The sequence below is a fragment of the Lissotriton helveticus genome, chromosome 10 (genome assembly GCF_964261635.1).
Source record: "Lissotriton helveticus chromosome 10, aLisHel1.1, whole genome shotgun sequence".
Lineage (NCBI taxonomy): Eukaryota > Metazoa > Chordata > Amphibia > Caudata > Salamandridae > Lissotriton > Lissotriton helveticus.
The window spans coordinates 360,572,187-360,596,094 of record NC_136071.1 but is presented as its reverse complement, the minus strand read 5'-3'; the positions used below and the strand labels follow the sequence as shown (position 1 = coordinate 360,596,094).

General features: G+C 47.2%; 1 non-coding gene across 1 annotated transcript; it reads right to left on the bottom strand.

The window, feature by feature from the left end:
• Positions 1-203: 203 nt before the first annotated feature.
• On the bottom strand, positions 204-337 carry LOC144786321 (U8 small nucleolar RNA). Its single transcript, XR_013602127.1, has one exon. It is a non-coding gene; the product is annotated as a U8 small nucleolar RNA (small nucleolar RNA).
• Between the last annotated feature and the right edge of the window lie 23,571 nt (positions 338-23,908).

Here is a 23,908-nt window from a genome sequence, read left to right as displayed (position 1 = left end):
GTTAGAATCCTTTAAAAATAATTTACCACCGTCAAAGTCGCTGAAAGTTCGAATAATTAATCGTTATAGACGAAATATTAATATATCAGCAACGCACAACCACACTTTATAATCAATACTTTACCTGCAAGAAATGTTAGTTAAAGTTCGTAGTGAGTGCATTTTTCTCTGTTATTAACCATTAATTGCGATCGTCAGCGAATATCAGATAGGAGACCCAAAGGCGGTTGTTAAGCACCTATGGACTCGAGAGAATAATCATGAACTCATCCCTCTCCAATCATCATTTACTGTTTCTCCCTGAGGAGTAACAGGTAAGGATCAACCTCACTGACGATACCGACTGACTTAACGCAGAAAGTACTCAAGATAGAGAGATCTTAAGAAAATTAGTGCGAGCAATTTGACATACGACACACTTTACATTATTTAGCCGCAGTCTAAAAAGTATGATTATTTTTCATTATCGTTATGCATAAGCATCGAAGACGTTCAGCAAAAATGCTTCTCTCCGGGTTCCCATTAGACTGTGCGATTTTTATTTACATATATTAGCATCTCAAGTAGCCTGGGAGATCAATGGGTACTCTTAGCCCAACAGCGGCAGCCATGTTACAACTCAGAGAAAGCCGTTCACCACAACAGAGAACGGTCCAGTAGGTTTGGTTTGGAATTTGTAAATTTAGTAGAGGTTACCTGGGCAGCAAAAAGCCTGTCTTACAAACTTCTAAATATAAATCTTTGCTAAGTTACATTTTTCGATTACATTTCGGGTTCTTTCGAAAGTTACTGACATACTTATTTTGATATTCTCATATACAGACGGATTCATCGATAGACGAATAATAGAAAGAAATCGAAAATTCACGCAATGATTTTCCCCTACAATTGCTTTCAATGTGACTTTTGAGATGCAGCGTGTCTGGAAGTGGATTTTGATGTGTTCCTTCCTTCTCTGAAAGCTTACCAGCTCTCTATTCGCATGCGTACTGAAAGGTCGCTACTATTTCGTTCACTGCTTACTCGTGTGCTCACGCCTCTTGAAAATAAAGGATCTGCCCCTAAATTTTCTACAAATTTTTAAGAACAGTAGACACAGATCGTTAAGCACCCTCTTCTCATATATGTTTTGGGTGCTTTTGCTTTTACCTGTTTTTTTCTAAAGCAAATGTGAAAAGCATCTATTACCCGGTCTCCCCACAAAAAGCGGCACAGCCGCGGCCAATCAGAACCTGAGGGTAGCACTCCACTCCCCCATTAAAACCCCTCACCCGCAGTATTCAAGAAATCCTTCGCTTGAATCGACGCCGCAGATTAATGTTGTAAGGCCTACTGGAAGTTCGTAGGGCAACAGCTTTGTGTTTTTTTTTGGTTTCTCTTTTGCGTGTGTCAAATAATAAAACAGTTCAGGGCAGATTTACAATAAACTAAAAGGCGGTGCAGCAAGTCATTTTACTGCGCCGCCCTAGTTTCGAAGCACAGGGATGCGACATATTTACAACAATATGTCGCATTCCTGTGCTACCTCCTTCGCTGGAGCACAAACTGCTTCAATGCGCCCATGCAGGCACCCTTGCTGCGTCACTGGGATGATTGTCAGTCAGTCAGTCAAAGCTTTTATTTTCGGATAAAAACCATAAAAAGACAATTTGCAGTTTACAAATTTCATAGTCTGTTTTAAAAAAGGAGAAGTTAAAAACTATTTTAAGTTCAAGTTCGGGCATTTGTATAGCGCGCTACTCACCCAGAGGGTCTCAAGGCGCTTGGGGAAGGGGTTCATTATTTGTCGAATAGCCAGGTTTTCAGTTCTTTTCTGAAGGAGATGTGGTTCTGAGTAAGGCGGAGGTGGGATGGGAGTGAGTTCCAGGTCTTGGCAGCCAGGAAGGAGAAGGATCTGCCACCCATGGTGGATTTCCGGATGCGTGGGACTGCGGCGAGGGCTTGATTGTACGATCTTAGTTGGCGGTTGGGTTTGTAGAAGGACAGTCGAGTGTTGAGGCATTCGGGTCCTATATTGTAGAGGGCTTTGTGTGCGTGGGTGAGAAGGCGGAAAGTAATTCTTTTGTTGACGGAGAGCCAATGAAGGTCTTTTAGATGTCCGGAGATATGATCTTGGCGCGGGATGTCTAATATGAGTCTCGCTGATGCGTTTTGAATACGCTGGAGTTTTTTCTGTAATTTTGTTGTTATTCCGGCGTAAAGTGTGTTACCATAGTCCAGTCGGCTCGTGACCAGAGCATGGGTGACAGTCTTTCTTGTCTCGAGTGGGATCCAGCGGAAGATCTTTTTGAGAATGCGAAGGACGTTGAAGCAGGAGGACGAGACGGCGTTGACTTGTCTGGACATCGAGAGAGAGGAATCCAAGATGAATCCCAGGTTGCGTGCGTGGTCTGTGGGTGTGGGTGCTGTGCCCAGGGCGGAAGGCCACCAAGAGTCGTCCCAAGCTGAGGGGGAGGATCCTAGGATGAGCACCTCTGTTTTGTCTGAGTTGAGTTTTAGGCGGCTCTGTTTCATCCATTCGGCAACTTTCTTCATGCCTTCGTGAAGGTTGGATTTGGCTGTGTTGGGGTCATTGGTGAGGGAAAGGATTAGCTGGGTGTCGTCGGCGTAGGAGATGATGTTGAGGTTGTGTTGACGCGCGATGGAGGCGAGAGGACTCATGTAGACGTTGAAGAGGGTGGGACTGAGTGAGGAACCTTGGGGTACGCCGCAGATGACTTTGGTGGCTTCTGAGTAGAATGGGGGAAGTCGGACTCTTTGGGTTCTTCCAGCGAGGAATGAGGTGATCCACTCCAAGGATTTTCCTTGTATGCCGATGTTGCTGAGTCGTTGTATAAGGGTGTTGTGGCAGACTGTGTCGAAAGCGGCGGAAAGGTCGAGTAGGATGAGGGCTACTGTTTCACCGTTGTCCAGGAGTGATCGGATGTCGTCGGTCGCTGCAATGAGGGCGGTTTCGGTGCTGTGTTTGGCTCGAAACCCGGATTGAGATGGATCAAGGGAGTTGTTGTATTCAAGGAAGGCAGCGAGTTGGCTGTTGACGGCTTTCTCGATGACTTTGGCCGGGAATGGGAGGAGGGATATGGGTCGGTAGTTTTTCAGTTCTGAGGGGTCTGCTGTGGGTTTTTTCAGAAGGGCGTTGAGTTCGGCGTGTTTCCAGCTTTCTGGAAAGGTGGCAGAGTTGAAAGAGCAGTTGATGACATCGCGGAGTTGGGGTGCGATGATGGAGTCAGCTTTGTTGAAGATGTGGTGGGGACAGGGGTCAGAAGGCGAGCCAGAGTGGATTGAGTTCATGAGGCGAATGGTGTCTTCAGTGGTGATTGTGTTCCAGGCACTGAGGTTGTTAGTAGGGGGAGTAGGGTCTGGAGGGGGTGGGGGGGTTGATCGCTGGGAGAACTGTTCTTGAAGCTGTTGTGGATGTCGGCAATTTTGTTGTAGAAGAAGGAGGATAGCGCGTCGCAGAGGTCTTGGGAGGGAGTGATGTCGTTGGAGGCTGCGGTGGGGTTGGTGAATTCTTTGACGATATTGAAGAGTTCCTTGCTGTTATGGGTGTTGTTGTCGAGACGATCCTTGAAAGCTGATTTCTTGGCGGATCGAATCAGTTGGTGGTGTTTGCGGGTGGCTGCCTTGAGGGCGGACATGTTGTCGGTAGTTTGGTTATTTCTCCAAGTTTTCTCCAGGGTGCGGCATAGCTTCTTGGAGTTTTTAAGGTCATCATTGAACCAGGGAGCCTTTTTGCTGGTTGATTTGATCTGGTGTTTTTTCAGGGGTGCTAATTCGTCAGCGCTGTGGGTGATCCATTGCTTGAGATTGGTGGCCGCTTGGTTTGGGTCCGATGAGAGGGTGGGGGGGTTTTGGTTGAGTGAAGTGAGGAGTTGTTCGGAGGTGATTTTGTTCCAGTTTCTTCGAGGAATAGGTTGTGGGCTGTTGTGGGTCAGGGTGGTTTTGTAGCTGAAGTGAACGCAGCTGTGGTCCGTCCAGTGGAGAGCTGTGGTGCGATCGAAGGAGATGTGTTTGCTGGAGGTGAAGATAGGGTCGAGCGTGTGTCCGGCTACATGGGTAGGGGTGTTAACAAGTTGTTTGAGTCCGAGGTTGGCCAGGTTGTCCAGAAGGGTGGTGGTGTTGCTGTCGAGTATGTTTTCAAGGTGGTAGTTGAGGTCTCCTAGAAGAATGTAGTTTTCGGAGGCGAGGGCGTGCGGGCTGATGAAGTCTGAGATATCATCGCTGAATTGGGTGCGGGAGCCTGGAGGCCTGTAGATGAGGGTGCCTCTAAGAGTGGTTCTGGGGTCGGTGTGGATCTGAAAGTGGAGATGTTCGGCGGTTGTAAGATTGTCGTCGGAATTGGTTGTGATTTTGATGGTGTTTCTGTGGACGATGGCGAGGCCTCCTCCTTTTTGATCGGTGCGGTCTTTTCGAATAATCTTGTAAGCGTCCGGTATGGCTATGGCGATGTCGGGAGCAGAAGATGTGTTCATCCATGTTTCGGTAAGGAAGGCGACGTCAGGTGACGTCGCCTTTAAAAAATCACAATAGGAATTGTATCATAAAATGTACAAAAAAGTTTAAAAGCAGTATAAAACAGTATACCCATCTCATGATAACAGACATAGGGGCATATTACCAACAACTAGCGATAATTATCGCTATGTTGGCTTAGCGGCAATATTTTTATCGCCTTGCTGCGGCGATTTTTATCGCGTAGGAACCTTGCTATTATCCAGGTTTATTTCCTAAGCGATAAAAATCGGACGAAATGCATGAATATCGCTGAAAAGTCAGCGATATTCATGCATTACCGAGCTAATGCTCTTAGCCATGTTATCCACCTACCATTGGATAACATGGCTAAGAACTGCTCAGGGGCAGGTGTTAGCTTTTGGAGGTCTCCAAAAGTTGGTAATAGGAGATAGCGATGTTAGCGACTGTTTCCAGTCGCTAACATCTTGGCACGCCCACTTTGCATGTCATTAGTGATTAATTTCACTGACATGCAAAGCGGGGCCCAAGATGGTCGCTATCTCCTACTAGCTGTCGCTAACTGGTGTTAGCGACAGCTAGGTAATAGGGAGATAATTTTATCTCCGCTTTCTTGGCTTTTAAAGCCAAAAAAGCGGAGATAAACCCCCTTGATAATATGCCCCATAGAGTAGTAGATAGGGGCCCATACAATGAGTACCTTTACCATAATCGAGGGTAGAGCCCTTAGCTGTTGGGGAATATTTTAGAACTTCCTGTTAAAATTCCACATCTAGTGTGCCACATGGATATAAGGAACCTTGAAGTTGCAAACACAGCCAAGGCCGTGGTATCCGTTCTTAGAATTCTCAGCGCTACCCTAAAGTCTCTGAGACCCCTGGACCTGCAATACTGAACTATCCATTTGGCCCTCGCACCGCGGTGCGAGGGGCAGAAGAGCAGAACGTGCTGATCTGTCTCCTCTGCAGCCCCGCACCCGGGGCAAGTGCTTGTTGATTTTGTGCTCCTAATCCACTTTTGCGTGAAACCCCTAAGCGGCAGTGAGGCGTCCCTAAATTGGATGTATAGCTTCTTAGCCAGCGGAGGCAGGATATCGTCCAAGAATTTCTCGAATCCTGGGAGTGCCTTGAAATCAAGAAAGTGCTCAGTCAGCCCACCCATAGAAGGATTTGTGAGAACGCTGGCGAGGCGATGTTGTTTTAGGGCCAGGCTCAAAGATTTTTTAGAAATCTGGGTACATGCCGCCTCAGGAGACATCCACAGATCCCCCATTCCAAGTGCTAGAGTGAGATGTTTAATGTGACTCAGCCATGGAATCTTTCCCGCTCCACTTACAGACAGAAGATCGCGGAGATCCTCTCTGTAACTCTCTAGTTCTGGAGTGGACCAAAGCCGTCTCCAGTATAGCAGTGGACGGTTCGAAATGATAGCCTGTATAGGGGCTAATCCCAGGTCGAACCTTAAAGGAGTTAGGGGGGTACTACTGGGGAGTCGCAGGATCCGTCTAATGAAGCTATTCTCCGTAAGGGAAAGTGAGGGAGTGCTGACATGCCCCCAAAGGTCCGCCCCATAAATCGCACCGCCGCGTGCCTGCACTTTGTATATTTCAACCGGCGGGCCTACTAGTTTCTGGGATGTTTTGTTGAAAACTTTTAAAATGCCACCCGAGTATTGCGATAGTTTCAGGTTCGCCCTGGCTACGTGTGAGGACCAGTCCATTTTGTCATTAAGGGTAACCCCCAGATAGTCAAATGTAGACACACGGTCCAAAGGCAGACCATCCATGTGGGGATGGGGGCAATTTGATTTTTTTTTAGGGTTGTACACCATGAACTTGGTTTTGGAGACATTGATCTCCAAGTCCCTCATTCTGCAGAAGCTACAAAAAGCCTCCAATGTTCGCTGGATACCCCCAAAAGATTTTGATAGTAAGAGGGTATCATCAGCGAACATTAGTGCTGATATTTTCCGCCCTGCCAAGGAGGGGGAGTCCAAGTCCCTAGCCCCCGCTAAGTGTGCGATCAACCCATTAAGATATAGGGAAAAAAGCGTAGGGGCTAGGACGCACCCCTGTCTCACACCTTTGTCAACAGGGAATGGGGCCGTCAGCTCCCCACCCTTTCCGAACCTGACCCTGGCATAATTACCCTTGTGCATTCGTCTAAAGAGATCACACAGATAGGTCGGGGTGCCCAGCTCCAGAAGCAGGGCCCAGAGCTTATCCCTATTGACTAAATCGAATGCCGACCTAAGGTCCACAAAAATCAAAAACAAACTACCTGCCCCTAAAACAACAGTCCTCCAGTATATAAGCTGGATTCTGAACAGTTGATCGACCGTGGATACTCCCGCCCGAAATCCTGCCTGCAGGGAGGTTAGGATGTGATGGTCATCCATCCAATTCTGCAACCTGAACAGTAGGACTCGGGCGAAGATCTTCTGCAATACATCGATCAAACGGATGGGTCGGTAGTTTGCAGGATCAAGGGGGGAAGCCTTTTTGTAGATAGGGATAATTTCCGCACCCAACCATGTACGGGGAATATCCAAACCCTGCATAATGGCGTTAAACAGGACAAACATGTAAGGCGCCCAGACCCTTTGTTCGGACCGATAAAGGTCGCCAGGGATGCTGTCCAAGCCTGGAGCTTTCCCGGCGGCCAGGCTTTTAAGCGCTGCGTTTACTTCCAGCAATGTACACGGATAGTTAACTTGGGTTGTACCCCTCGAGGGCTCGGGAGCCAATGGTCTTGTTGGTTCCATTGCAACATCTGGATCAGCTAGGGGACCAAGCGAATATAGGGGTTTGAAGTGGGCAAGCCACGTGTCCTCACTGAGGCTAGGTGATATAGCTGGCATCTCTGTCACCGATCCCCCCCGGACCAGATTCCAAAAGGATCTGTAGTCTCGGGTGGCGAGGGCCCTGCTCACCTTGTCCCAGCTATCCACCTCCCATTCAGATTTGGCCTTTGTAACTAGAGTTTTATAGTTTTGTCTGGCCTTCCTAATCCGTCTGGGTGACCCCATTTTAACCTCCTTTACTAAGGTAGTTTTTGCCTCCCTACAGTTTTTGTTGAACCAGTGTTGTTCTTTCTTCCGGGCCCCAAGCCTACCTGGCTTGGAGGTATTGAAGTATCCTACCAGTGCAGAAAGAGCTCGTGGTGGATATGATCGAGGGCCAAGAGGCTCGATTGGTCTAGATTAGATCCTGTCAAGTCGCTAGCCGCTAGTAAAGCCCCAGCTACATGGTTGTAGATTTCTGCTAGTGTGTCCGGGGCTAGTGCCACCTTTGCCCAGCCAATTCATCTACCTCCCGCCTTTTGCAGGTAGTTCTCATTTTGGGAGGGTTCCACCGTCGTCTGTGTATTGTGTGCCCCTAGATGGATGACCAATTCCAGCATTAGGAGATTGTGGTCACTCTCGACCGGAGGGATTACCCTAAACGTTTTTACTTTTGTCCAGTATTCTACGTTAACCAGAATGTAATCTATTGTGGTGCTTCTATCTAATCTATTGAAAGTGTGAGCACTCGGTATATCTGGTAACAATCTGCCGTTGCATGCCGTAAGGGAGTTAGATACAACCAAATTATTGATTGCTAGGACCGATGGAGATAATCGCTTTGCTGGATACATATGGCATTCGGAGATTAACCAAGTCTCATCCTCCTCGGTCGAGACCGGGGGATCCCCCAGAGTGGCTCAAAGTGACAGTTAAAGTCTGCACCTATCACCTTATTATAGGAGGGGGGAAGGATGAGAGTAGTGCCTCCAGGGCCTCTAGGGTTGATAGTCCTAGTTTGAGTGGGGTCGGGCGTAAATAAATGTTAATCACAGCCACCACCGAGGCGTCCTTGAGTGTAAGTAGAATACATAGGATGTCCGGACTATGTGTATCAACTATCTTAACCGAGCACCCCAGGTGTACTGCTACCCAAGTACATAATCCTCCTGATGGTCTTCCCCTAGGGCCCTGTACTGCTGGTGTGTGGTAGGACGCGAATCCTACCCTACATGGGGCAGACAAGAGCCAGGTTTCCTGCAATAGGCATATGTCATAGCCATCCATCAGGTCTCCCCACTCCGGGATCGGCAATTTCGCCCCCAGCCCTGCGACGTTCCAGGACCCAATCAGGGAAGAGCTGTGGGATCCCTGGCCAGGGAGAGACATCGGGTGTGAGTCGGGGGGTGATGGTAGACCCCCCCGACAGGCGCCCGGACCCTGACCACCCCCAGGAACATTCAGGCTCGTTGGTGGGCATGGGGATGGAGGACCAACCTCTATGGGGCACCGGTTTAAATCTACAGACCCTGTTTTGTTGCTAGAGCCTCCCTCTCTCAGCCTCTCGGAGGGATGGTTAGCCATAGTGTTGTCATCCCCTTGTGGTGCTAGTCAGTCAACATAACTCAGGGCCCTATATCTATTGGCCACTGGCACATTATACTCCAAACCATAACCACCTAAGTAAGGGGGCGGGGGTTGTGCCATGGTCTGTGGGTAGAAATACCCCAAGTGATGAGTGCGAATTTTGCTCGTGTTTTCCAACCCACAATTGCCTAGGATGTGTTTGACCAACTCAGTGTCCCTAAAATTAATGATCACGCAATCACCTCCTATATCCTTGTGTCTAGTACCCAGCCAGCTGACTCTACGTGCAAATAGAATCTCCCCCTGTCCCGATCCTACTATTGGTCTATGTCGATTTAGCCAAAATATGATTTTGTTTTTTAGCTCTAGGTAGGGTTCAGTGGAGCTTGCTTCCAAGGGTGGAACTCCCGTAAGCACCACCACATAGGGCATAGCCTCAGGCGGGAGCTGGGGGCGGGGAGCAAGTTTTGATGAGCTCTCTACCTGCCGTTTCTGGGGGGCATGGGGCACAGGTTTACCATCAGCATGAGGCCGTTTCACAGGAGCTGCCAAAGGTGGGGGCGGTACACATGTTGATGGGACATTTGCTTTGGGTGCCTCAGATGGACAGAGGATACCTGCAGGTCTATTTGGTACACTAGTAGGTTTCTGTACAACTACATGGGCCATGACATGTGGTTGTTTAGTTGTTTGTGTAGGGGTACTGCCCACCAAACCTGTGGCCACGGAAGTGCCTGGGGTAGAAACTGTGCCCTCTCCCATATCATGGTTCCCCTGTGGGCTAGCTCACTGCAACTTCCCTGGGCATTTGTTAGAGACAAGAGAGAGAATTCTATCTAGTCTTGATGATAAGGGTTTTACATAGGAGCTTATTACTTGTTCTATGTAAGCCTTCAAATCAGTCATCAAGTGTGTGACCCAGAGAGGTGGTGTAGAGGAAGGGCGAGGAGGAACTGGCTCAATCTGTACTCTCATAGGAGAATATGTTTTCTTCCTCTTCGTGTATTTCCTTGTCATTTTTGGTTTTTTCCTTTTGGGGCTAGACACGGAATTATTGGATTCTGTTGGATGGGGAGCCAATGGAGAAGGTGGATCAGAGACAATCACCTCGGGTATGATCTGGGCACATGGTAATTCAAAGAAGGAGGGCATTTGGTAGGCTGTCGACTCAAATGGATTGGCAATTGTCGTAAAGGGGTCTTCTTCTACCCGTAGAGGGACTAGTGCAGGGGTTGAAGATAGACGCCTTTCCCTATCTTCGATGGCCGTTGCTACTGCTCCTATGGTTTTCTGGAGCATTAGATCAATTGCTGTTAGGGTCGGAAGTGATTAAGTCGTGGCAGCTTGTTGTCTGGTTCTAGGGCGTGGGAGGGAAGGGTTGGTGAGTTTCCCCATACTGGGCATACCCTAGGGGGAAGTACCTCAAACACCTATTTACTCCACAGGGGATACAAAGAAAGAGGAGGTGTAGCCTAAGTGAGGCCACCTTTACTAATTTAAATTTAAAGCTTGACTGTTTAGGACAGAGCCCAATTTTGAACGGGGCCCAGTAGTACAACAAATAATATACTATTAAAATTACAACAATTTAGAATTAAAACTCAAATAGATGACCGAATGGTCGATGGCTTTAAGTCTTAAAGTTTGTAGGATGGAATTTCAAGCGGGTGGCCCAGCCCTGCCTCGTCCTGCCCCGGACGCCCACAGACGGCCCGCCCTTTGCCCGGGCTTCGCCCGACGCCGTCCACGCACGTCCCGCGGGGCGGGAGGCACTCCTTGCACTTGTAGCACCTCCGGGCGCAGGGATGAGGTCACAGGTGCAGCGCCGGAGCCCGGGGCAGCTGGGGGATGTAGTTTCCCGCTGCAAACCGGACCGGGAAAAAGGAAACAGCAGCCGTTCCCCTCACGGCGCAGGAGATGGAAGAAAAGGTGTTGTTTGCCCAGGGACAGGTACGAGCCAGCCGTTGCCCTCACGGCGCGTGTCCCAAGCTCTGCGTCCCCCTGGAGCACTCGGCGCTCCTTGCACTTGTAGCGCCTCTTGGGCGCAGGGATGAGGTCACAGGTGCAGCCCCAGAGCCCGGGGCAGCTGGGGGATGTAGTTTCCCGCTGCAAACCGGACCGGCAAGAAGGAAACAGCAGCCGTTGCCCTCACAGCGCAGGAGATGGAAGAAAAGGTGTCGTTTGCCCTCACGGCACGTGTCCCAAGCTCTGCGCCCCCCCAAGCTCTGCGTCCCCCTGGGATGATTGTTCATGTGCAGGAAGGGTTCCCTTTCTGCACATAAACAATCAGAAACTGCGTTTTACAACTTCTATGTTTGCTGCATTAGAAACTTGCAAAATGTCATTGTTTTACTGATTGTTTATGTGCAGGAAGGAACACCTTCTCGTACATAAATAATTACCAGAGCTGATTTCCTATTACCATGTGTGCTGCAGAATGCAGCAAGTATAGAAATGGGAAAAAAACGAGGAGAAATAAATACATTTCTCCTCGTTGCACCTCCCTGCGCCTCCCCTGCGGAGCGCTGCATTCAGATGCATTTCCAGATTTCTGATTTATTTTAAATCTGGAAATGTGTAAGGTTCCATGGGTTGTGCATGGGGAACACCCACAACAACACCCATGGAAGGCCCCTTTCACGCAAAGTGCTGCGTGTAAAGGGGGCAGTATTTACGAAGACAAAAAAATCACACAGTGTTTCTTTTTCTGCCATTATAAATATGGGCCAGCAAAATATGCTGCAGGTGCGTCACAAAAAGTGACGCACTGGTGGCGCAAGGGTCTTGAAAATATGCCCCTTCATGACCTCAACTGAAAAACTCGAGATACGCAAAAAGGTTAATACCAAGGGGCAGATTTATAAGCCCCTTGCAACACTTTTGTGAATGTATTCAGGGTGGGCGTTCCCACACAGGAAAGCCTCGTAAAAGGGCCGCAGTGAAATTTACAAGATTTCACTGCCTCACTTCTAGGACGTCACTGCGTCAAAACCATAGACCTGCTTTAAGCAGGCGTAAGGAGTGACGCATTGTAGTTAGAATAGGCCTCAAAATGCATTGCTGGAGTTGCGTTGTGCTTTCAACACGACTCCAGCAATGCGTGACTTTTGGGCCAACAGATGCTTCAGAATTTCTGACGCATTTGTCAATCCTTGCGCGCCATGGTGCGCCGTATTGTAAATACAGCGCATCCATGGTGGCGCTAGGGTAACGCAGGCTGGTGCAGGGAAACTGACACATCTCTACAGATGCGTCAGTTTCTTATAAATCTGCCCCAAAATGTCAGGCAGCTCTAGACCTCGCAATGCTGACATTTATTTGCTTGAACCTCCAAATTTCAAAAAGGAATTGACTCATGGCACAATCCTTCTCAGTCAACGCGCCTAGATTTTGGAACTCGCTACCTCCAACCCTTCCGACCACCGGCTCCTTCTGGACTTTCGAAACAGAGCTTAAAGCTCTTCTCGTCCAAAGACACTTCTATGATGAATTCACTTTATCTCAGGTCATGACTCTAAATGGCACATGTCACTCAAGAGTGCTCAATTTTTGTAAAGATGTATTCTGTACTTGTATCACCCTATTCGCGCTACCTTTTCGTATCTTATAATCTTGAATGTATCTGTAACTTGTTATTATGTAACTTTTACCACAAGTTGCACCTACTTCCATGCTACTCTCATTCCTTATGTAATTTACTTTGTTCTTTTGTAAAGTGCCCTGACACCTCTGGGTGAAGTTCGTGCTATATAAAAATGCATACATAAATAAATACAAACTTTGAAAGTCTGTTGCCCTCTGTTTCTAAGGTGTTCCATAACTGAACCTAATATTCTACTTCTGTTTTTAAATTTATTTTGAATTTAAATTTGGTGAGGAATGGGGCGTGGCCAAGCGGCGTAGCGTAATGGGCGCTTAAACCACAGGCTCCGTACTTGCTGTCTCCCCAACAACTATCCGGCACACAAATCCGGGACCCAAGCCTGAAACCGTGAACCAGAGGGGGCGCTGAATCTCACCCAGGCATTCCTGTGTTGCGCAGAGGTCCGTGGCCGAAGTTACGATTCTCGACAGATTGAGGCCTCTGCACCCGCCCGAGCCGGGACCTTAAGTGCTGGTGGAGACCGGGATCGGAGTGAGGGAGTATGGCCACTTTCCAGCGCAAGAACTGGGTCCTGATCGGCCTACCCAGTGAAGACACTCTCCTCTCCGGAAACATTTGGCGGACTTCCACTGTCTCCTGGGCGGTGCGTTGATCAACGCGGGATACTCCTGCTGGTGCCAGATTGCGGAACGGGCCTGGGGCAGTGATTAATCCTCTGACACTAGGACAGAGGCGGTAAGGAGGACCAGGGGGCTGCCATCGGAGACTGGGGTTGGCGCTCCTTTCCAAGACTTCACCGCCCCCCCACATATCACAGTGGGGCAGGTATATAACTGTGGACTCCCCCGCCCCTGGTGAGGCAGCATTGATAGAGGACGCAAATAATCCCCCTGGTCAGAAGACCACAGGGAGGGCTGGACTTGTCCTAATCCTGTTGAGCCACCCCGTGTGCTACCCCCGTGGGTCTGAGATTGCGCATCCCTGGGGTTCCCAAAACTCTGTTGTAAGTGACTGTATCAGACGGCCCTGTGAGAACCCCACCGACAGACGGAACTGGACCGCCAGCCCTGGGGCCCAAATCTGAGAGGCTACAAACCGCACCCTTCGACCTATGCCGCACTTCACGGAGGAGGGGGGCAGACCCGCAGTGACCTGAAATCCACCAAATGGCAAGCTCGGAGAAGTCCAAGATAACAGGCTCGAAGTGCCTCAAAACGGTCCAATCAAAAAAACTGGATCGTTACACGGTCCTCAAAGACGCACCTCAAGACTCACACCTGAGAAACAAGTCCATGGGTGAACTCAGAGGGGAGAGCCAAGAACTTACGCTAAAGGATGTCATGGAGGCAATCGCAGGAATCAGGACCTGTTTGGAACATAAAATGGACACCCTCTCAATTGAAATGAATCTCATCCGGGCAGACCTCACCAAAGTCACTGAGAAGGTCAAACAAGTGGAAATCACCACGGCGAGTCTTGTGGAAGACGTGTCACATCTTCAAGGAAACATTTGAGATCTGCCATCCTTCCGTAAACTTACTGAGCATAAACTGGACGATTATGAAGGGCGCCTCAGGAGAAAAAACATACGCATATTGGGGGTCCCTGAAAGGGCGGAAGGACAGTCACCGGACCTCTTCGAGGAAGAATCCATCCTGAAACACCTGCAGCCAAAAGTCCTCAGTAAATTCTTTGTAGTAGAAAGGGCGCACAGAGTCCCGGGAGGTCGTCCGAAAAACGGGGGCCCCTCCGCGTCCGATGCTAGCAAGAGTGCCAAATTTTAGAGACAGAGATGTGATCCTCCAAAATGCCAGAATGACCTCCCCCCTTCGCTATGAAAATGCTGACATAACCTTCTTTCCGGACTTTACGCAAATGGTACAGAGGCAGAAAAGGTCATTCCTACTGGTCAAGAAGAAACTCAGAGACCGAGGATTCAAATATTCCATGCTCTTCCCGGCAAAACTGAGAGTGGAAGCAGGGGGACGGAGATGGTTCTTTGAGCAGCCAGATGTAGCCTCAGAGTGGCTGGACAGTCAGATGGACCGTGATCTTGGACACCCTAGTCAGGAAGACCGTCCAGACGTTCAGCGAGGAGATTGAAGGGGTCATAGGCGTCCGATGCTTAGTCCCCACCCCTGTTGTGTGCACTTGTGTGCACTAGTGTGACCGGTAGCGGCCTAACCTGAACTGGGGTCCTGTCCTGCAGATCGATCACCATGGGGGGGGGGGGGGTTCAACTCTGTAATCTCAGGCACATTGGATCGCCACCCCCGTGTAATCGGACAGTCGTCACGCTGGTTGCCTGACTTTCTCGAGGCCATGGGACTTGTTGATGGGTGGAGGACATAGTCTCTCACGACTTGAAAACATTATAGTCCCAGGACCGCAAATTGCCTATATCCACGAAATTAGACACTTGGCTAGGGGAATCTCCGATCACTCCCCACTATGGGTATACATAGTCCTCAGCCGCGCACACATGGGGAGAATTGCCCCCATCAACCCGTGGTATCTACGGGACCCCCAAAAATTTGTAAAGAACTGATCAACTCCATTGATGGCGTTTTCAGAGAGAACGAGGGAACGGTGGAATCTCACCAAACATTATGAGAAGCCTTTAAAACAGTGATCCATGGTCAAGCCCTATCTTTAATATCAGGGGAAAAAAAGGATAAACGCAAAGATATTTCAGATGCTGAGATTTACCAATTAGAACAAGACCTGGAAACAGATATTACACCCGAGGCCCTCCATACACTTCGCCTTAAACAGGATAGTTATAGGGCGCTAGTGATCAATAAAGCCAAAACCCTAGGGAGAGAAACATTGGGCAGAGTCTATGACCTGGGTGACAGAGCGGGAAACTAATAACTTGGCTTGACAAAAAGGAGTGGGCCAGCAGACTGGTCCCCGAGCTTCGAGATGTGGAGATGTCTCCCATAACAGACCCGCAGGACATTATTAACCAATTTGCAGAACACTTTCACACCGTTTACACTTCCATAGCTCCATACAATGAAGACAACTCTACTGCACTCCTGAGGGATATTTCTCTCCCCACATTTTCGGTTGATGACCATGACTTTCTTGACAGCACCTTGACTACAGACGAAATAGCGCTTGCAATGCGTTCACTACACTCCGGCAAGGCATTGGGTCCCAATGACATACCTATTGAACTTTACAAACTAAGACCTGACAAGCTTGCTCCATACTTAAAGGCCATGTACGAGGATAGTCGAGAGCAGGGGTTTTTGCCAATAGACCACAGAATAGCCACTATTATTACCATCCACAAAGAAGGAAACCCCCAAACTGACTGTGCGACATACAGCCCTAACTCGCTCCTCAACACAGAACCTAAAATCCTGGCCAAACTACTAGCTAATCGATTAGTGAAGGTCATAGGGGGCCTAATACACCTGGATCAATCTGGCTTCATGCCACACAGAAACACAGCACTGAATCTACGTAGGGTCCACGGTGTTCTGGGTAGAGGGGCCACTATTCAAGAGTAGGCGGTAATTGTCTCCCTGGATGGCACCATGGCATTTGATACTGTAGAGTGGTCCTATCTCTTTGCAGCACTCGCGAAGATGGGATTTGGACCGGGTTTTATACAATGTGTACGCATCCTGTACCGTGAACTGATGGTGCAAGTCGTAGTCAATAACAAAAAATCTGACACCTTTCAGCTCAGACGGGGGACCCACCAGGGGTGCTCGCTCTCTCCCCTATTAGTTGCTTTGGCCCTAGAACCCCTCGCGGCATGGATCCAGAGAGATAGAGTCATACGCGGACTGAGTTCGTCCCCAGACTGGGAAGATCGTATTTCCCTCTACGCAGATGATATTCTGCTGTACCTTGCCTCCCCAGGAAATCCCCGATTGCTGTCCTTGACATCCTGGCTATATTTGGCAGGTACTCCGGATTCAGTGTTAACTGGCAGATATCCCTCCTTTATATCCTCAGGGGAAACCCGCCCCCACCACCGCGAGATTGCCCAATACAAATCGCTACAGAAGGTTTTAAATACATGGGGATATTCATATCCCTAGACCGGACGCTCCGTTATGCCTGTAACCTCGTCCCACCATTGCAAAGACTCAAACGAGATATAACTAGTTGGAAAATGCTTCCTCTCTCGATGTTGGGCAAAGCAGCTCTTCATAAAATTATGTCGCTACCCCGGTTTTTATATGCTTTGCAGAACTCACTTGGTCCCTAACTCATACTTTAGAGAAATTGAGGGGCTCTAGCGTGATCTCTTGTGGGATGGAAAACCGCGAATTTCACTACATAAACTCACACTCAACTGGTATGATGGTGGAATTAGCCTACCAGACATCAAGAAATATTACTGGGCAATGCACCTTGCAGCGATTAACCATGGTATATATGGCAGACCAGATGACCCCGGCTATAACATGGATAAGTGGCTCCTCCCCGAGGGGACATACAATCGGGTGCTCTGTTCAAAACCAGGTAGATATCCACTTACGGGCCCTATTAAAAATTCAACGACGTCTGGCATGCAACCAACAGATCGCTTGGATGGGGGCAGAAACCCACTCTAGCAACTCCGCTATGGGACTCCCAAATGCTGGGTGACCTTTGGAAATCAAAAGGATTTGACAAATGGGAACTTATTTGGATATCGCGTGTCAGGAACCTCTGGGGCAAGGGCAAGGTAAAGTCATTTACTACACTTCAACATCAGTATGAGTTAGCAGACTGAAAGATTTTGCTATGCACAGGCGCGCCATGCACTTCGATCACTCCTTCCGGAGGGGTCCTCCCTCCCTTCCCCTGACGCTTCTCCCCTACAGGACAGGATACTTGACAGTCATTTACCTGAGAAACCCATATCCTTAATATAGAAAAATGGATGATGAGGAGTGGCAGGAAGCGGTATCCTCCCCGAGGAAAGTCTCGATCCTAGCATGCCTTAGATTGATACAGCTCAAAATCCACCACAGAGTCTACGTCACGGGCCCCAACTGCTACATATGGGAGTATCGGGGGGGGGCTGTAGGAGGAGATGCACTCAGCTAGGCACTTTCTCCATATAATTTGGGACTGCCCGCATATTCAATCCTACTGGCGAAAGGTACACAATGTAATCAGCGAAGCACTAACACTCACTCTCCGTCCGGAGGCGCCTAGATGCCTCCTAAACATCTGGGAGCCCACTGAGTTAAATAGTCATCAAACACAATGAGTCACCCTTGGGCTTACAGTAGCCAAAATTTCTAAAAACCCATTTAAAACAATATGAACCAAATAGACTTCTCAGATCCAGCCAAATGAAAATCATCAGGGTCCCGAGATTCAAGAGAGCTAACTGGGGCGGAAGAAGCTTCCTGGTACACACAGCAAGAATCTGGAACCAATTACCGCTAGACATAAAAATCAGCCCATCCTTGAAATCCTTTAGAAAGGAAGTTAAAACCTGGCTTTTCTCTGCACAGCTCTAATCAACATCTTCAAGAGCCAGTAGTACATCTCAGCGCCAAGACGCCCTCGGGCATTCGCGCGCTCTACAAATAGATAAATCAAATTAAATTAAAAAAACAAAAGAAATATAGCACAGCTCTGGGGAGCAGCACATGCGCCCCCGATTGTAGACTTGGAAAAATACCTCAATTGGTGCATGTACAGGGAAAATACAGTCTATATAGCTCGAGGTTGCCTCCGAAAATGGTCCAAAGTTTGGGACCCATGGAACTCTTATGGGGGAATATATGTAGCCCACCCCATAGCATCGAATTTGATGATGCCCCTACTACGTAGCATCCAATGGAAACTAATGTGTTATTTATGATCACTGTTTGTCTCCATTGTATACATACGTGCCAAATCATTTGTACTGTATGTATATGTCGATGACTGTTAAAAAAAGAATTATAAAAATAAAATTTGGTGAGGAAATTGGGAATTGACTTCTAAGCACATAAGGCAGCGCAGCGCGCCATGAATCGTTGGACAATACCAAGTGTACTTATCTGATGTTTAACGTTCATATTGTTGCGTGAGTTAGACAAGGCTTGTCTAAAGAAAGGTGCAACACCGCTATTAATAGGAAAGTGTAGTATGGAGCGCTTGAAAACAACCAAAAATTGAAATAGTGAAAAAAACATGCAGGCGTCTGTGCAGCGGGGGGAGGGGGCAAGGAACAAGCATATTTCCAACTTACAGCGCTGAGTTAGTAAAAAACTGTTTTGGAAATTAACAGCGCCCGCTTTGCACAGCCTCTGTGCAGGGGGTTGGTCATATTTATAGCCGACATTCATTAAGTGAAAGCGCGCATATCGTGCTGCAAATACCTCCCTCTCAAAAACATCTGCCATGGCTAAAGCAGGTGTGCACTCTTTACATTAATTGCCATTAAAGAAAATAGTGCTCACCGACTAGATAAAGCAGGCTGTGTAAGACCACAAGTAAAAAATCTAGTCATTATGGGAGGTTACAAATGCAGACAAGGCAGTACCAAGGACGGACTAGTAAGCCTATTCACAAATGAAAAGCAGTGATTTTGAAATGACTGTAACAGGAGCCAATTGAAAAGATGGGTGGGGAAATGGGCGGAGCTTTTATTCCATTACTCAATACAGCATGGGCTCTCAGAGCAGCGCATGCACTGCCCAGGCTGGACCTAAAAAATTGCTTTAGAAATTTAACACGCGGTCATCAACTGTCTGCCCTGCTGTGTTACACGGCTGAAGTTCTGCAGTCACACACAGCGAGACTCTCATTCTGTCTTGCACTTTGGTCGCATTGTGTAGTTCAACGACGACATACTTTTTGAAATAATACCGCACTTGCTGCTGGCTGTAGTGCCTCAGCGTCTTAGACTGCGTGTTTGACAGTTGCTAGTGAAATCTTTCTGTGAGAAAAGTCGATTTGGAATTAATTCATAAGAGTTTCATTACGAAAAAGGAGAGCTGTTCTAATGGCTATAAGTCACAACAGCCAATAATTCTACAAAATATGCTTTTTGATAGTTTTCCTTATAAAAGCGAGTTTTATTATGTTACAAATTTAACATTTGACATACAATTGAATTGATATTCTAACATGGCCGCATTCCTTGTATATCTCTAGAAACGATCCATATAATTGCTAGTCAAACATAAGTGTACTCCTTGCATAACTGTGGACACAACCCATACTTGAGTCGGCCTTCCATGCTCATGAGTGGCAAGAACTGTCAGTATCTCACTGTTTTTCGTGAGGTCTCTTTGTGCAGGTCGGGGGTCTAACATCACAGCCAAGAAGTGTTTTAGCCCAGGATATTGAGTCTCCACGGACTGGCAGCCGCTCCAAGCAGCCCGAGGCAGCAGGCATTTTTACCAGCACTGACTAATTCTGAGTAAGTCAAAGACTTGTTGGAGAGAGATCGGAGTTTTTTCTAGTGGTCGTTAAGAGTTGTCTCAGACTCTCCATATAGTAGTGCAGAGGGTTAACATGCCTGCAGAAAAGATTGTGTACATTGATATCACCAAAATGTATTTTATGTAGCTAGCTCAGTGGGTTATTGCTTTTGCCACAGAGATGCTTTTGTTACCAGTGTTTCAGCCGCACGTGGGGCTGAGCTGGGGTGTGGGTGCTGTGCTTAGACATAACTTATGGGTGTAAATGCTCCTGATGAAGTGTTACTTGTGGGTCCAACAGTTTTCACACAACAATAAAAACATCAAAGTTAACTAATGATTAATGTTGCTGGTGGAGAGAGATCAGAGTTTTGTCTAGTTGCAGGTTTAACTCACCATAAAGTAGCACAGAGGGTTAAAATGCATGCTGCAAAGATCATGTGTTTGGCACCAGTTTTAAGATCTAGAGTTTCTAGTTGCTCAAATGGGTGTCATTTCTGATATGTTTCTTTTTTCATGGACTGCATTGCTTGATTTTGCCAGCGGGAGTGCGGGGCAGCAATAGAAGGAAAGCAGCCCATTAACGCAATCTTTAATTTTTGGTGCTTTGCAGCAGTTTTAAGATCTTCTTAGAGATTCTTGTTGCTCCAATGGGTGTAATTTCTGATATTTATTTCCCTCATCTTCATTGCTTGATTTTTGCTCACGGGAAAGTGTCACTCATAGTCATTGAATTGTCAATCATAATTACACTGAAATTATGAACATGTCACACATAGCAATCTGAAACCTTGGCAGATATGCACAACTGACAGGCCTTTATTTGTCTTTCAACTCTTAACTCTTTCATCAAGGCAAGGAAACCACAATTGGTCTCAGGGAGCTCTCTTAGTGGCGACAATCCCACGATGACCCTTGTGTGCTAATTAAATTACTTGTTGTCTCAGACTCTCGGGAATGACAACTCTCGAACCTTGTAATATAATGCCTTCTTGAGTAACAGAAAGTTCCTCTCTCACATTTTTGAGCTTTTGATATTCAGTCTTCCATAAGAGGTTGAGTATGTTTCATCCAGGATTGATGCACTGGCGTAACGAAACTTGAGAGGGCACCCCTGCAAGGTACGTGGAGGGGCCCCCTCCGGACTCAGTCAGGAGCTCTCCGGCCAGAGTACCTTACTGAGGGGGCCTCCTGGAGCTTGGGGGCCCCCCGTACCGCAAGGGCTGAGGGCGCCTGTGTTACGCCACTGGATTGATGTGCAGCAATGCGCTTGAGGGCAAGCATATCTCAATCGGTGTTCGTAGCAGCAAGAATTGGTTCTATAGATATGCTTGACTTGACTATGAAGTTAATATCTACCCTTAGCCGCTTTGGATCAAAATAGGCCATTTCAGTTGCGTTCTCAATTGCAAGTTTGATTTTCTAAAAGCTCTGATCATATTATTGTGACCACTTAAACAGAACGGTCCAATTTGTTAAATCTCTCAATGGGGCACTGACTTTGGCAAAGACACAAATGTACCTAAGACAGTAAATGGCCATGCCGAGGTAAGATCGCAGCATGGTCACATCCTGTGTGGGACTAGTGGGTGATAAGGCTTGCTCTTTAGCTGGATCTGGTGTCATCTCCTTTTCAGAGAAAATATGCCGGAAGAATTTGAGTTTTGATGTGTGAAATTCACACTTTTTTGTGTTCAAAGTGAGACCTGTGTCAGCAAGTAAATGGCATACGTGTGTAAGGGCTTTGTCATGTTCCTTTTCGGTGGCTACACATACCAGTATATCATCACTGAAACTAAAAGCATGTGTGACAGGCTGTATTATGCAGCAAATTACATCCTAAAAAAGTTCTGCAGCTGATGACAACCCAAAACATAGTCTTTTATATCTGAACAAACAACATTGGTTGAAAAGGTAGTAATGGACCTGCAGTTTCCTTCTAGTTCAAGTTGATGATACCCCTTGTTCAGATCAAGCCGAGAAAAGACTCTGGCACCATTCAGTTGTGTCTGAAGTGAGTGGACCTTAATGTCGTTCTCTCGTGATTGCATTGTTAGCTTGGTGCATATCAACACAAATACGCACAGCACCTCCACTGCCCTTTTTTTAGCACTACCACTATGGGCGAAACCCAAGACATCGGACCAGTAAAGCGTTCAATAATATCATGCTTCAACAGCGTTTCAAGTTCTTTCTCAACAGCTTCCTGTAGATGGAACGCTATCAACAATGCCTTTGAGCAACAGGACGAATGTCCTCATTAATGTGAAGTTGCACTTTCATTGTCTTAAGCTTCCCTTGTCAATGGAACTACGAAGTGAACTGACTCACTATTTCAAGATGTGCATTTACGTTATAATTGACAGAGATCAGCTCCTTGTCAGCAGCAGTATTGAAACTGATTAAACATGCTCTTGATGAGGAACCTTTAAGAACATGAATTGGCACTTGTACTTTCGTCTTCTTGTGTTGTATGGTTGCTACAAATAATCTTTGACTTTGCAATGGTGCAGAGGCAGCCCACAGGTATACTTTATTCTTTGACGGTGTGAGATTGGGCACTGGAGAAAGTTTGTTGTATTTTTCTGCCGGCATGAGGTTTATAGATGTACCACGGTCAATGTTAAAAGGTATGAAGCAACCATTCACCCGTTATGTGATCTTAGGGCAATGTCCAAATCAATTTGGTTGTTTCACATGGCGATCTCCCTTGCACTTGGGTTATTCTCTCCCTGCAGCCAAACCTATGTGTGCATGTCATTTAGTGGTTTACATCAACATCGCACAGCCATCTTCTTCACTATCACTCAACAATGACATTGAAGAGCTTTTAAAAGACGATGATGGTCAATTTTGTTTAGTTTCCACTTGCCTCGCATGTCTACAGTGTTTCTGGAATTTTATGGCATCCTTTTTCTCTTCTCGAAGTGACATAGTTGGTTTATCTTTCGTTTTGCAAACTATTATGAAATGGATTCTTTCCCTAGCCTTTGCATATTTGGTCCAATGGCGGGACATTTACCTTTGTGTTTGAAGGAGAATCCAAATCAGAAACACAACTTCTTTTTTCTCGGAGACATCACTTTATGGCCCTTGACCTTGTGTCTCTGCTTACTTTTCTTGTTCAATGCTGATTCGCTATGGGCTGCTCCAACTTCTATATCAGCAGCTTGTCGATCTTCTTGTTCCTCTGCTCTCACAGTCATGAGTACCTTCTCTAGACTGAGCCTCTCTCTCAGCATACGCCATCTGAACGAGTCAGACAGGCAACCATGGATGACTGTACGGCATAAGACTTCTTCATCATTGACTTAGATGAACTTGAAATGCTTGATGAGAGTACCAAGTCTTTCAGCAAACTCATCCATCATTTCTCATGGTTGCTGTCTTGTTTGGTTAAAAAGTTACCTTTCATAGTCAACATTGGGCATCGGATTGAACTTTGTTTCCAATTCCTCTTTAATTTGACCGTAAGATATTTAATCAACTTGTGGTATTCTCTTGATCACTTCTTTCACTCCATCACCTGCAAGGTTCTTTAAGTATTTGATGATCTTTTTTTCCTCTGCTTCTTCTAGTGTGTCGATGAAATCATCGAATTTTTCAATCCATTCAGGCCATCTGGCGCAAATATACTGCTTTCTGGCTGTATCGAATGGAAGCAGTGGTTTCAGGAAAGCAGTGGCTGTATATTTGGCTCTCTTCTTAGTGTCCATTGGGACCCTTCAAAATCTTGAAGACTTTTTGAGGTGTGCTTAGCACAACAGGCAACCTTGGTGGTTGCCGCTTCAAGTACCACTGGCTCCATATGCACAACCCATGTGCATTCACTTGGATCGAAGTGGTTGCTACTTGCCTCTTTGCACACTATGGTCTTCGACCAGAGCTCAACTCGAAGTCAGACAACTCTTTATTCATTCTTGTCAGTGAGTACAGTTGTGTTCTTCACATCTGTTTATCAATGCCTTTAGCGTTTCTTTGCACCTGGATGCTTCTGCTTTTGACACGCATTCGCACTTGGCTGTCGCTGCCTCAGTGCTTCTCTGTTCCTGGTTGTCACGTCCTTTAGCACTATCCTTTGTACATA